The sequence below is a fragment of the Trichosurus vulpecula genome, chromosome 6, assembly GCF_011100635.1.
Source record: "Trichosurus vulpecula isolate mTriVul1 chromosome 6, mTriVul1.pri, whole genome shotgun sequence".
In the NCBI taxonomy this organism is placed as follows: domain Eukaryota; kingdom Metazoa; phylum Chordata; class Mammalia; order Diprotodontia; family Phalangeridae; genus Trichosurus; species Trichosurus vulpecula.
In genome coordinates, this window is record NC_050578.1 from 113,004,638 (window position 1) to 113,017,744 (window position 13,107).

The 13,107-nt window shown below is 39.3% G+C and overlaps 1 protein-coding gene across 1 annotated transcript in view; it reads right to left on the minus strand.

Annotated features, from left to right (window-relative positions):
- The window catches only part of IL15 (interleukin 15), a 157,741-nt gene that overhangs the window by 29,662 nt on the left and 114,972 nt on the right, over positions 1–13,107 (minus strand). The gene's annotated exons all lie outside the window — the stretch shown is intronic.

Below are 13,107 nucleotides of genomic sequence, written 5' to 3' on the forward strand. Positions count from 1 at the left end.
CCAGTAATTAGTGAATTAAATTGCAATGTTTAGTCTGTCTGCTTAGTCTGTAGGATGCCCCAAAGGAAAGAATAATGGCTCGGAGGCTCAAGGACACATTGATCAAAATCAATGGGAAGGACAAAATTTCTTCATTAACAACCAACCACCTAGTCAAGCCAATTAATGATGAACGAAGTCTGCCATGGACTTACTGCCCAGCATGAAAGGAAGGTAAAGAAAAGCGAAAGACCTACAATACGGACGCAGGCTATGGAGAAGAATTACTTGTTGGAAAACTACTTCTTCTGTCTTGGCTGCAAACAACCCCATATAAAATTAGATGAAAAGGGGAGAAATGAAACCAACCCACTTCATTTCACTTACACCCCCTTGGCACCCACCACTGAGTAAGAAAAGAACATGTGCTTCAAGAAAACAATATAATTAATTAGACATCAAGAGGTTTTGAAATTTTTCTTTCATTTATAACATTCCAACATCTGAACTTCCTTCAGCCATTAAAGATAATGAATGCGCCTAGCCTCGCTTGGTTGTCTATGATGAGAATGCGGAAAATATAGGGATCATTGTACTGTCTCTTTTTACTATGGGGAAGCTTGATCTTTTTAAAACACTCTAAACCTGAGTAAAACACTGCACACCTGAGTTTACACGTGGCCATCTAGGTCCTCAAGTGCAGCCCTTTGACTGAATCCAAACTTCACACATCAAATCCTTTTATAAAAGTTTGGATTCAGTCAAAGGGTGGCACTTAAGGACCTAGAGGGCCATATGTGGCCTCGAGGCCATGGGTTCCCCACCCCTGCTATAGACTAAAGCTTCTGGGTTTCTTTTTATTCCCCACCTCTCAAGGGGTGTGTGTGTGTGTGTGTGTGTGTGTGTGTGTACACATATATAAACAAATTATTAAAATTATTATATATAAAGTTACATAACTATAAGAAATATAAGAAAACATATTAAAATACTAAGTATGTTATATATCATATAGTATCATATTATCATTGTATCATGTCATACATTATTAAAATTCTAAAAGTTTTTATATCTCAACAGGGCAGGGGCCAAAAGATGTTCTAAGGAAAGAGCTCAATTCAATCCCACTTAAATGCTTCCTATGTGCCAAGCACTGGATTAACTCCTAGGGGTACGAAGGCAAAAAAAGAAAATGGTCCCTAGATTTAAGGAGTTTATATTCTCTACTGAAGATATAATATGTAAACAAGTAACTGTGTCTAAACTGAAACAAAATAAATCAGAGTAATTTTGGACAGAAGTATTGCTCATTTGTTTCCAACTCTTTGTGACCTTGCATGAGATTTTCTTGGCAGATATACTAGAGTAGTTTGCCATTTTCTCCTCCCATGGATTAAGAGGTTAAGTGACTTGTCCAGTGTCACACAGTCAGTGAGTGTCTAAGGCAAGAACTGAACTCAGGGCTACCTGACTCCAGGCCTCGTTCTCTATCAACTGAGCCACCTAGCTGACACAATTTCAGAGGGAAGTATGAATACCTGAGGTAATTAGGAAAGGCCTTTTATAGGAAGGGGCCCGTGAGCTAAGTCTTAAAGGAAGCTAGGATTTTAATAGATGTAGGTGAAGAGAGAGAGGGTTGAAGGTCTAGGAGACAGCCTATGGGAAGGCATCATGACAGCAGATGACAAGTCATGTTCAGGAACATTGATCACATTAGTGAAAGACTAAGTGAAATATGGAAGAGCTCATTTAAGGTACATTGATTAAGTATCTATTATGTGTCACAGCACTGGGCTAGACCCCAGGGGACCTGAACAGCAAAGAATCAGAAAGGTCTCCTCTGATGCTTGGTGAGCAGTTGCATGTGGAAAGAGAGTCTATCCAGGAGGGGAATCTGCAGTCTCAAGGCCACATGTGATTCTCTAGGTCCTCGATGCAGCCTTTTCACAGAATCCGAACATCACAAAACAAATTCCCTTAATAAAAGGTTCTGTAAAGCTTTGAGCCTGCAGATTCCCCATCCCGGTCTATATGGAACAGTGACGATGTGCAGAATTACATTGCAGTGGTGGAGATGATGATGATGATGATGAAGTGTCTGTGGCACTTCGCCACTGCCTTATGATAGTAAGTGGTGGCAGTAAAGTGGTAGTAAGGTAGGTGGAAGAGCATGAAGAGATGAGTCCAGTTGGGGGCAGACCATCATAGACAATGCAACCAGCAACGTGGGGAGGGTGGAGGAGAGAAAGCTTTACTAAACACAAGATTAGTAGCTGGGTAAGGAACAACAGGAAAGTCTGCACCAGCTCATAGAAATAAAAAGTCAATGAAAATCAATTTACTTATTTAAAATTAAAATAAATTCAATCAAAATTAAAAATTGAATGAAATTCATCTTTAAGGGGTGCACACAGGGTATGAGATGATTTATATGGTGCAGTGGGTTATAGTAGAAGGGGGAAGAAAAGGAATTACAGAATGGGGATAACATTTGATTCCCTGAATTACTATGTGCCTGACACAAAGAAATTTCTTACTAAATGCTTTATCTATCTATCTAATATCATACCAGCCAAAGGGGAAAAAAAGGAGTATAAAGATGAAACTGAAAGGCAAATACTGACTGGGATGGTTTCACTTTCTTTCTATGATGAAACAGGGCCAGGAGGCTCTGTTTGATTCAGGGGATCTCTGGGAATACAAGTGGAAGAAATGCCCTCTAGGTAAGGAAATATGATTACAAGGTTTCAAGCTGAAAAGTTGATTCAAGAACATGAAGCCTAATCCTCTTATTTCTTTTTAAAATTTATTTTAGTTTTAATTTAGAGAATAAAACAGGCATTTCCATAACATAGTATAATTTTTAAAAAGTGATTGCACATGAAACTGCAAATCTACTATATATAACTTTCTATTTCTTTTAAATGTACGTATATCACATATATCATGAAAATATCTTTTTTTTTCTTCCCTCTACCTCCCACTCCCCCCACCTCTGAAAGGTCACATGACTTATTGAAACTCATATTTGGTGGTAAGGAGCACCTTGGAGTCACACTGGCCTTCTCTGATTTTAAATCTATCATTCTTTCCACTGCCTCTGGCTGCAACATAAGATGCCCTCGGTAAGTATTGCTAGAGACATGAAGGACCAAAGCAGTAAGATTTGGTGAGGGCAAAGAATCTCTCCGGGACAAAAATATCATGAAGTTTCAGGGTTGCTGTTTTGTTATAAGATGATGGGTGGTCTCATGTACATACGACGTCCAATAAGATTTAATGAGTATTTTGGTTTATAGCCAGGACATAAAGCAATCTCAACGCAGGAAGTCTTACAATAAGCCTTTCTATCAAGAGTTCAACAGAAGCAGAGCCATCTGATACGTATCTCATGTTCAAACAAAAAATAAAAATAAAAACATAATATGATATTCATTCAGGAGTTGAGAGACATAAAACACAGGCAATGGCGGGCTTCTGGACAAAGAGTTGGAGACATTAGCCCCTTTGCCTCCAACACTCCAATTCATGGTTTCCCTCCAGCTATCATAAAATAGTGTTATTGAGCTCGGAAATCATTGGGTTGGGTTCCAAAGCACATGGACTCGGTAGTTCCCTATCAATATCCTACAGCTTTATGAAGCCCCATACTGACAGAATGGCCATGTAAAAAGAAAATAAAACCCAAAGAAAACAGATAAACAGCTGTTTGCCTTTGCACTGACTGAAGCATCCTTACTTTTATGTAGAGATGTATACATGGGTATTGATTCACACACTGCAAAAGCTCCCTTTGTTCCTCAAGTCCCAAATGAAAACGGGCTGGCTTGGATTTTGTTTTTCTTTTACCAAACATTATTAATAAATAATTCTTATGCACATGCTGTATAGAACACTAGCTGCCCAAAAATAAGGACTGGGGCATAGCATTCCATTCTAACGTATTTATCCATTTGTTTATTGGAGGAAATGCAATAGAAACCTAACCAATGATTTCACTGATATAAGGAACTCTCAGGTGAGAGGGACTCCCTCTGCCAACTTAGGTTGGCACCTTCTCTGCAAATTTTAACCTTAAAGAATTGCCTAATTGTACAGAACAGCTAAGAAGCTTTGGAATTTATGTATAACAAGTCCGATGGGCTGAAAAATCATGTAGGATGAATTCTGCATAAACAATGCCATGGATGTCAAAGACACAAATCAGCCATTAAAATAAAGTTGCCTCTCAGAGAATGCATCTATCATATATTAGAGATAATATTTAAATTCAGGTCCATCCCAGCTTCAAGGACAGCACTCTACTACCCCATGCTGCCTCTACTGTTTATTTTAAGACTTCTTAATTGTAAAGATGCCTTGACTTGTATTCAGGAGCCATATATTTTTGGGTAATACCATTAAAACTGTGAAAGCAGAATGGCACATAATATGTGTCATAAAGATGGATGTGGTCACCTTTGTTCTCTTGCCACCAGGCTTCCCTCAGCAAGCCATTTCAGGCTTCTACATTTTCACCATTCCATGAAGATAGCTAAAATATCCATTTTAGTTTCTGTGCTGTGCAAAATCAGAGATGAGCAGCCTCTGAATGATATGTCATGGGGTCACTTCTGGTTATATAAGAAAAGAAACATGTCGGTTGTTTGCCCCTTTAGAAGAGCTGTAGTAACAAAGTGGAATAAAAGGAGAGCTGTTCACATGTAAAGAATACAGAGCAGTTTTATTAAATATGGAAAACCACACCCATCACTTGGTCATTTTCTCTATAAAAGTCATATAAAGATACCTGCATAATTCTTTTTTATGAACTCTCCAGAGGTCTAACAAATGCATTTCTCAGTACTCACAGAAAATGAAATCATACACACACACACACACACAAAAAAAAATTTAGTCAATTTTTACCTCAAACCAGGGCCAATAAAGAGAAATAGCAGGTTTTTAAAATGCATCCACCTCTGGAGCCCCTCATTTCAAAGATAGGAAAAGCAACTGAGATTCCAGGAGAACAAATAGCTTACTTATGTAATCAATATGTTCTTTGGCTTCACCCAACCAGACCCAGGCTGATTACTTCTCCCCCTCAGGATTCTAGGAGGAGCCCCTGAGGGGTTGGAGTATCTCTAATACTATAGGCTCAAGTACCCACTGAAGTATATTGTTCTCACGTTAGGTCTAGTGACTAGTGCCACAATTTCATTTAACCAATTAATATCAACTAGCTTTTACAAAAGGAATATTTACTTTGAAGATAGAACAAGAGCACGGTGGTCTAGACATACTCCCCTAACTGTGGGAGAGCACTGTCCTCTATAAAAACATGGTGCCTAGGAAGAGTGAGCTCAAATTTAACATGACTTCAATACAGCTTTGGTCCCACCAAGTTCATGCTCAAATGTCGCATTATTGCTGGATGAGTCACTATATCACCTCTGCTACTGCTAGGCTGGATCAGTCCCAAGAGTCATCTCTTTAGGCAGTGAAGCCGGGCTGGCCACAAAGACTAACATGGACGTCACTCTTGAACCTTGAGTAGCTGACTCTCCTGGTCTCCCGAAGCTCCCAATCTCTGATTTCTATTCCTAGTCTTTTTTTTAATCTAAAACAAAAGAAGAAACATGGGACCAAGAACCAAGGCCCGTATTTATAAGTCACTTGTCAGCCTCAAAGGGCGATCCCAAGGCTTTTTTTCTCTCGAATGACACAGTCGGGCAGGAAGAAGTCCTACAAAGAGATAGGTGCTCTGTTCAGCTAGTGCCCTCCCCCCAACCCTTTTTTCTGGCTCTGTAGCCATAAGCAATCAAAGAGGCTCTTTCTCACCAAGTCATCCACAGACCAGAAATAGAACATGTCTGCTCATGCTCCAAATCTGGCCAAAATACTTCTATTATACATCAGCATGCTCACAATATTATCAGTATGCTTATTAGGACTGGACTCCATGGCCAGTTACTCTTTATACTTAAGATCTCAGTGCATGGTAGAGGCCAGGTTTCCTTATTCCTATTCCACTACTCTTTTCAATCTAACCAAATTGCTTGTAATGGCACCCCAAAGCTAGTACTTTCACATAGGGCACAATATGCCTTCTCACCACTTCCCTAGCCTTTCCATTTGCTGCCCCTAATACCTGAAATGGGAAGAAGGGAATACACATTTATACAGCCCCCTACTATGTGCCAGGAACTGTGCTAAGCACTTTACAAATATTATCTCATTTGATCCTCATTTAATTTAATTATCTCTTTTAATCCTACCTAGGACCTAGGTGCTTTTATTATCCCCGTTTTACAGATGAGGAAACAGAGGCAAACAAGTTAAGTGATTTGCCCAAGGTCACGCAGTTGGTAAATATATAAGATAAACTCACCATGTAACTTTAAAGCTCTCTTACTTGTCTTTTTCCCTTTGAACAATCTTTTCATCTCTGTATTTAAAAAATTGCTTCAGAGGCCCTCTTTTGTTTGGGGCAGGGGGGAGGATTGATATCGCTAGGTTCTCCCTTCTTCCTGAATCCTGTTATTTGATTTTTTTAAAAAAGGAAAACACAATCCTTGTAATAAATGAGCATGAACAAAGAAAATCCAATCCACAATTTGACATTTCAAAAGCATACATCTAATTCTTCACCTGGAGTTCATCAACACTGTCAGGAAACAGGTAGCATTATCATTTATTGTAGTTTTTAATTTTATTATAGATTGTCTGTTCTGATTATAGATTATATGTATAATATATAATAATCTGATTCTAATTATAGCTTACTATTCTGGATTTCTAGTTGGTCACTGCATGCGTGTAGTGGTAATCAGGGTGAAGCTTTTTGCTGTTCTTTTCTTAAGTGCCTTTAATGATTCTGGCCTTTGTTTGAACGTGGCTGGTAAAGTGGGATCTTGTCTTGGAATGTTTCTCAGCACTAAGACAATTGGGAATCATTGACTTGGAAACCTTGTATATGGTGGTACTAGGGATTAACTAACTTTTCCACACACTAAATGGGACTTTTCACTGTTTTTTGTCTGAGTGCTTCTAGCACTGAGGTAATCAAGTGCCCCAGGGCCCTGAAACAGGTGAATAAAATCCGAACTTGGTCTTTGACTTTTGGGGGTACACTCACTGAAAGTATATGGGTTATGAGACTCTGGGCAAGCCATTGAACCCCAACCCCTGGCTTTGATAACCCAGACAGATATTGGTGCTTCTCTGGTAACTATGAATTGTGATTTGAATCAGACAAGGTCTGTCTGTCGATATTTGTAAATTCAGTTTATATTTGCCCTGAAGTTCAGGGGGCTGATCTTTTCCCCCTGAACTAAGTGAATGATATATGTATCTTTGATTGAACTGAGACTGTTAACCCCTTAAAGTTGCTTTCCTTAAAAAAGCAGGTCAAAGAACCTGTGTTAGCAGCCCTCCTGTGTGCTGATGTTATTGGTTTTACACAGCCACAGTAGCTGCTAACCGGATTGTTGCTACAATTGGTCAGGGTTCTTAAGTGTTTCCAAGTTCTTCTCTACAGGATACTTGCTGATGCATGTGCTGTGATTCTTTTTTCTGAATTCAGCAAACACCTCCCAAAAGAGAATATTTCCATATATATAACAGAACAAGAGTATTACATGTAAAACCATGAATCTTTATTATGGGCAACTAGCTTGTTTGGTTGTTTTTTTTTAAGTGTATAAAATATACTTGGAGAACTAAGTGGTGCAGGTGATAAAGTGCTAGGTCCAGAAGACCTGAGTTCAAATCTGGTCTCAAACACTTACTAGCTGTATGACCCTGGGCAAGTCACTTAACCCTGTTTGCCTCAGTTTCCTCATCTGTGAAATGGAGATAATAATAGCACCTATTGCCCAGGGTTGCTGTGAGGCTCAAATGATATAATTTTAAAGTGTTTAGCATGGTGTCTGGCATGGTGCTATGTCTACGGCAGCAAGTTTTATTATTCTCCTGGATCTGCTCAATTCACTATCTGTCCACTCCAATTTTCCCAAATTTCTCAGAAACTGCCCCTTCATCATTTCTTAAGGAACAATCATATTCCATTCTATCCATATCCCCTAATTTGTTTAGCCATTCCTCAACTGACGGGCACCCTCTTTATTTCAGGTTCTTTGCTACAATGAAAACAACTACTATTCACTCTTTATTTGTGTAAATGCAGAAGACCCCCTCTAAACCGGCACCTCACTAAAACAGCTTCATCTCTACATTTTTTGGAAGCAGGAGAATTCCCATTTATTAGACAAAAATAGCTCAAAGCCTGCACCAGTGATTTGTGGGAAATTCCTAACTCTATAATGGTTTTGTCCCCAATTCCCAGGAAGAACCACATGCATCTATCATCACTTAAAACTAACAAATTAACAAAGGAGCAGTATTCACAGGCTTACTGTTCATTTGTTTCTCTTCTGTGCCTGGCCAATGTTCAACCTCATAATTTTCAGTTTTGCAATGGAAGCTCCAAGAAGTGGGGTGTGTAATGTTCTTTACTTAACGGCTGTACCTCTAATATATTACACTGAGTTATGGAAAAAGCAAGCACTCTAGTGGCTCATAGGAGATCTAGAAGGGGCCTCAGGGCTCACTGGGTTCAATCCCTTCATTTTACTAATAAGGAAACTCAGAAAAGTGGAGTGATTTCCTTGAGGTCACATACATAGCAAGTATCTGAGGCAGGGTTTGAAACCAGGAATTCCTGGTACTTTATTCACTACAAAGGATGTTTATGTAATGGAGGCATAATTAATTACATTAATTATGTAATGATTAAACTCAGAAATTGCCCAGTATAGCCCTCCTAAAAGCCATTCCAATAATTAAATATCAATTAAATCCATCGATTCAATTCCACAAACATTTATTTAGTGATTACAATGTGCAAGGCACTGTACTATGTCCTAGGCATAAAAGAATAAAAAATGACCTTGTCTTCCCTCAAAGAGTTCATAGAACCTATTGGAGTGACACAAATAAAAACATTACATAACAGAGTGTGATACAGGCAAATGTGCTCTAGAAAAATCAGAGGAAGAAGGGCTTATTCAAAGTCTTCTACAATCTGACTTCAATCTACTTTTCCACCTATGTTTTTTCCTGTATAATCTAACCAAAGTGGGCTAACTCACTGTTCCCCTAAATCACCCAGTCCCTTGCCTTTTGTAAATGTCTCTCTCCTATCACTCCCAATACCTGCAACATACCCTCTCCTATTTTTGTCTCTTGAAATGCTAAGCATCCTTCAAGGTCCACTTTAAATTCTGCCTACTCCCTTCAACCTTATCCTTCAGACCCCACAAAGGACATAATTTTGTAGCCCTTGTCTGATTTAGCATTTATTATTATGGATTACAAATGGATCACAGTGTAATGGAGAGAGAGCCAAGAAAATTTAGGCTGAAGTCCTGTCTTTGACACATGGTGACTGTGGTTTGGAGCAAGTCACTTAATCTCTCTCTACTCTGAGCTACTTTCTTAGACTATAAATTACAGAGCTGCTGAAGATCTGGGACAGGTGCTCACTCCTGTAAAGGGAGTTTCATCACCTGGGAGTTCCTTCTACCAAGAAAATCCCAGGTCTAGTCTCCATAGTCTAGTCTAGACTTTTAGTTTTACAGTGACATGTGTACATCACCTCTCTAAGGTCTAGGAGGGCTGGTACCATGTCTTGTATCTCCCCCGGTACACAGTTCTCTGTACAGATAATTAATAAATGTTTATTGGTATTAAATTCTCTGACCCTTAAGCTCAAAGTACTCTCTTCCTCAGATATTAGTGCTTTGTATGAATACTATGTACTTCTATTTAACTTTGTGTCATGACTAATTTTGTTTATATTTACAATCTACTAGATTATAAACTGCTTAGAGGACAGTCTGTGTCCGGCTCATTTGTTTATCTCCCAAACAATGGAAGGGAAAGGGTAGACTCATGGTAGGTATAAACAGTCTACAACATAATGGCCAATGAAAAATTTTATAGAAGAAGCGTATCTCCATGCCTTTTGAGCCAGTAATCCCACTGATGGGCAAAGACAGAATATGATGCCCCATATTCTAAAACACTCATAATGGCACTTCTGTGGTATTAAAAAATGGAAATGAAATGATTGCCAGTCGAGTGGTAAATGACTGAAAAACATCATATAATACTATTGCATCAAATAAAATAGTGTTCATGAAGAATAAATACAGAGAAACATGGGAAGGCCTACAGGAAGTGATACAGAGTGAAAAAATCAGAACCTAGAGAACAATATACAGAATGATTACAAACCTATAATTAAATTGTAATGCCCTATCTTCACCCTGAAGACCAGATAATAACACCTGTTGCCCTCCTCTCTCAGGGTAAGATACTATAGGTGCATTGTTGCTCATGCTGTCAGATGTGGTGGTTGATTTTGCTTAAATTATTTTTCTTTAATAAAAGGGAGCGTTGTATGTATGGAAATGTCTTTGATGTAAAATATACATACATACATATATATATAGATATATATCTATATATATATATGGAGGGAGGGAGAGAGAGGGAGAGGGAGAGAGAGAGAGCAGGAGAGACAGAGAGTGGGAGAGAAAGAGAGCAGGAGAAACAGAGAGGGGGAAAGGGGCAGAGGGAGGGAGAGATGGGGGGGAGAGAGGGAGAAGGAGAGGGAGGGAGGGAAGGAGGGAAGGAGAGAGGGAGAAGGAGAGAGAGAGAGAGAGAGAGAGAGAGAGAGAGAGAGAGAGAGAGAGAGAGAAGAAAATTTTTTTAAAAGAGATTGTTTCAGAGTGTTATCACAGACCAAGCCCAGAGACAGATTTTGTCCCTGGGTTGGGGGCCAGCCTATATAAGTTTGAAAGAGTTTCTTATCAAACAGTAAAGAATTTTGGGGTTGAAGGTACTCTCAAACAGCATTCAATCCAATGCAATAAACATTTTCTAAGCATTTATTATATACAAGGCACAATGCTAGGTACTGAGATACAAAGATGCTGCCCTCAAAGAGGTGATATTCTGTAACTGCCCAGTACTAGAGGGGTTGCGACATGGCTCGGTAAACGGAGCATCCACACTGCCAAAATTGGAGCTACTTGAAGTACGAGGTATACATACAATGGCCAAAGAGTAAATGCTTATCGTATTTGCACATCAAATAATAAATGCTTATTATGGTAGTAGAGGAAGGAGTTCACATTCTACAAGGGGAGAAAACTGATAGATATCAAAGTGTAAAAAAATCAATCAATAAGCATTTATTAAGCACTAACTATGTGCCAGAAATTATGCTAAGCCCTGGAGAAATAAAGAAAAAGCAAATACAGTTATGACCCTCATGGAAATTTTTCTAATATAATATGACAATATTGATGTATTGATTATAAAATTATTATAAGAATAGTTGGTATTTGTAGAATTTAAAGCTAGCGCTTTAAAGTTTGCCTTCGAGGTCAAATACGTTAATTCGTTTGATAACAACCCTATGGAGGAGGTACTATTATTATCCTCATTTTACAGATAAGGAAATTGAGGCAGAGGGGGTTACATACAGAGTAGATGGCAAATAACCTTAGAGTAGAAGTCATTAGTGGATAGGGAGACAGGGAAAAACTTTTTGCAGGAGGTCTCAATTTGAGTTGAGACTTAAAGGAAGTCAGGTATTTGAAGAGGGGGAGGCGAGCAGAGAGAGGATTCCAGACATGGGGGAAGTACAAAGACCCACAGAAAGGAGACTGAATGTTATACATGAGGAATAGGAAGGAGGCCAGTGTATTGGGATCATAGAGTATATGGAGGGGGGTATGTAAGAAAACCAGCAAGGTAGGAAAGAACCAGGTGTGAAGAGCTTTAAAGACTCTTCTGGGTAAGGTCTGCTCAGGCCAGTCCCGTTAGTTTAAATTTGATATTGGAATGAAATGAGACATTTGTAGGTTATTCAAGAATTAAAAGAGGAGAATTAATCAGCCATAGAAATGAAAGTTAGGAATTGGGGAAGACACTTCCAGCTGATTAGCTGAGCAAAGCTCCCTCACCCGAGATTTGAACTAAGATCCCACGACTACAGATTTAGTCAGAATGCCCAATACTCTCCATACCAGCTGTCTAGATTTCTGTTTCCTCATTATAATTGACCAAATACATGAGAAAAAATTAGAAAAGTAAAAATATGCACTGAGGAAAAGGAGTCGGTTGGGATTTATGGTGGAGAAGAGAAGGAGATTCTAAAAAGGTTCACAGGAGGGGGCTGGCTTTCAGATTTGATTGATGTGGATGGATCTTAAAGAGCGCCTAACAATTTTAAATGACTGTAGCTGACATTATACAGTGCTTTGCAATTTACAAAGCTGTTTTCTTCCCAACAAATCTATGAGGTATATAGTTCAAACATTACAATGCTGATTTTATGGATGATGAAACTGAGGCTTGGGTAGGTTTTATAGCTTGCTGAAGGCTACACAGTAAGTCACTGAACCAGGACTCATAGAATGCATAAAATCTTGATGCTGGAAAAAACCTTAGGGATTATCTTGTTCATTGGTCTCCAAAGTGGGGGGTCATGACATGACTCCAAGGGTTGTGTGTTCAACCAATCAGAGGGAACAAAGATGGGTGGAATCCCACCCTAACTGTGATAGTTAATTATAGGTTATATCTCCAACATAGCCACACCTCACCTTCCCCATTACAGCCTAATCCTCCCTCACTCCACCTGTCAGCTATGTACTGATCCAACCTTCCCCACTCTGAGATGAACATCAGCCCCACAGGGCAGTTGTAACTTAGCCCTGACTGAAGCAGCTGCCAGGAATCACTGGGAATATTGCCTCTTCCTTCCCACCCCCAACCTATCACCCTGATCTGTATACTCCTCCTGAGGAAAAGAAACAAAAAACAACTTATTGATAGACATGCATGAACAAGTTAGGAAACCACTGATCTAGGTCAACTGCCTCCTTTTGTTGTATGATCAAACTGAAGTCCCCCCCACCCCACCCCCAATGCCTTATTCGTGCATCTGCAAGGGACCATTAGCCTCCCTCCCTACTGGAAGTATTCTGTGGCCAAACATCATGATCTTTCCACTGCTCCAGTAGTGTAGATGGAAAATTACTAAAGTCTAAGGAAGGGGTTTTTCCACCA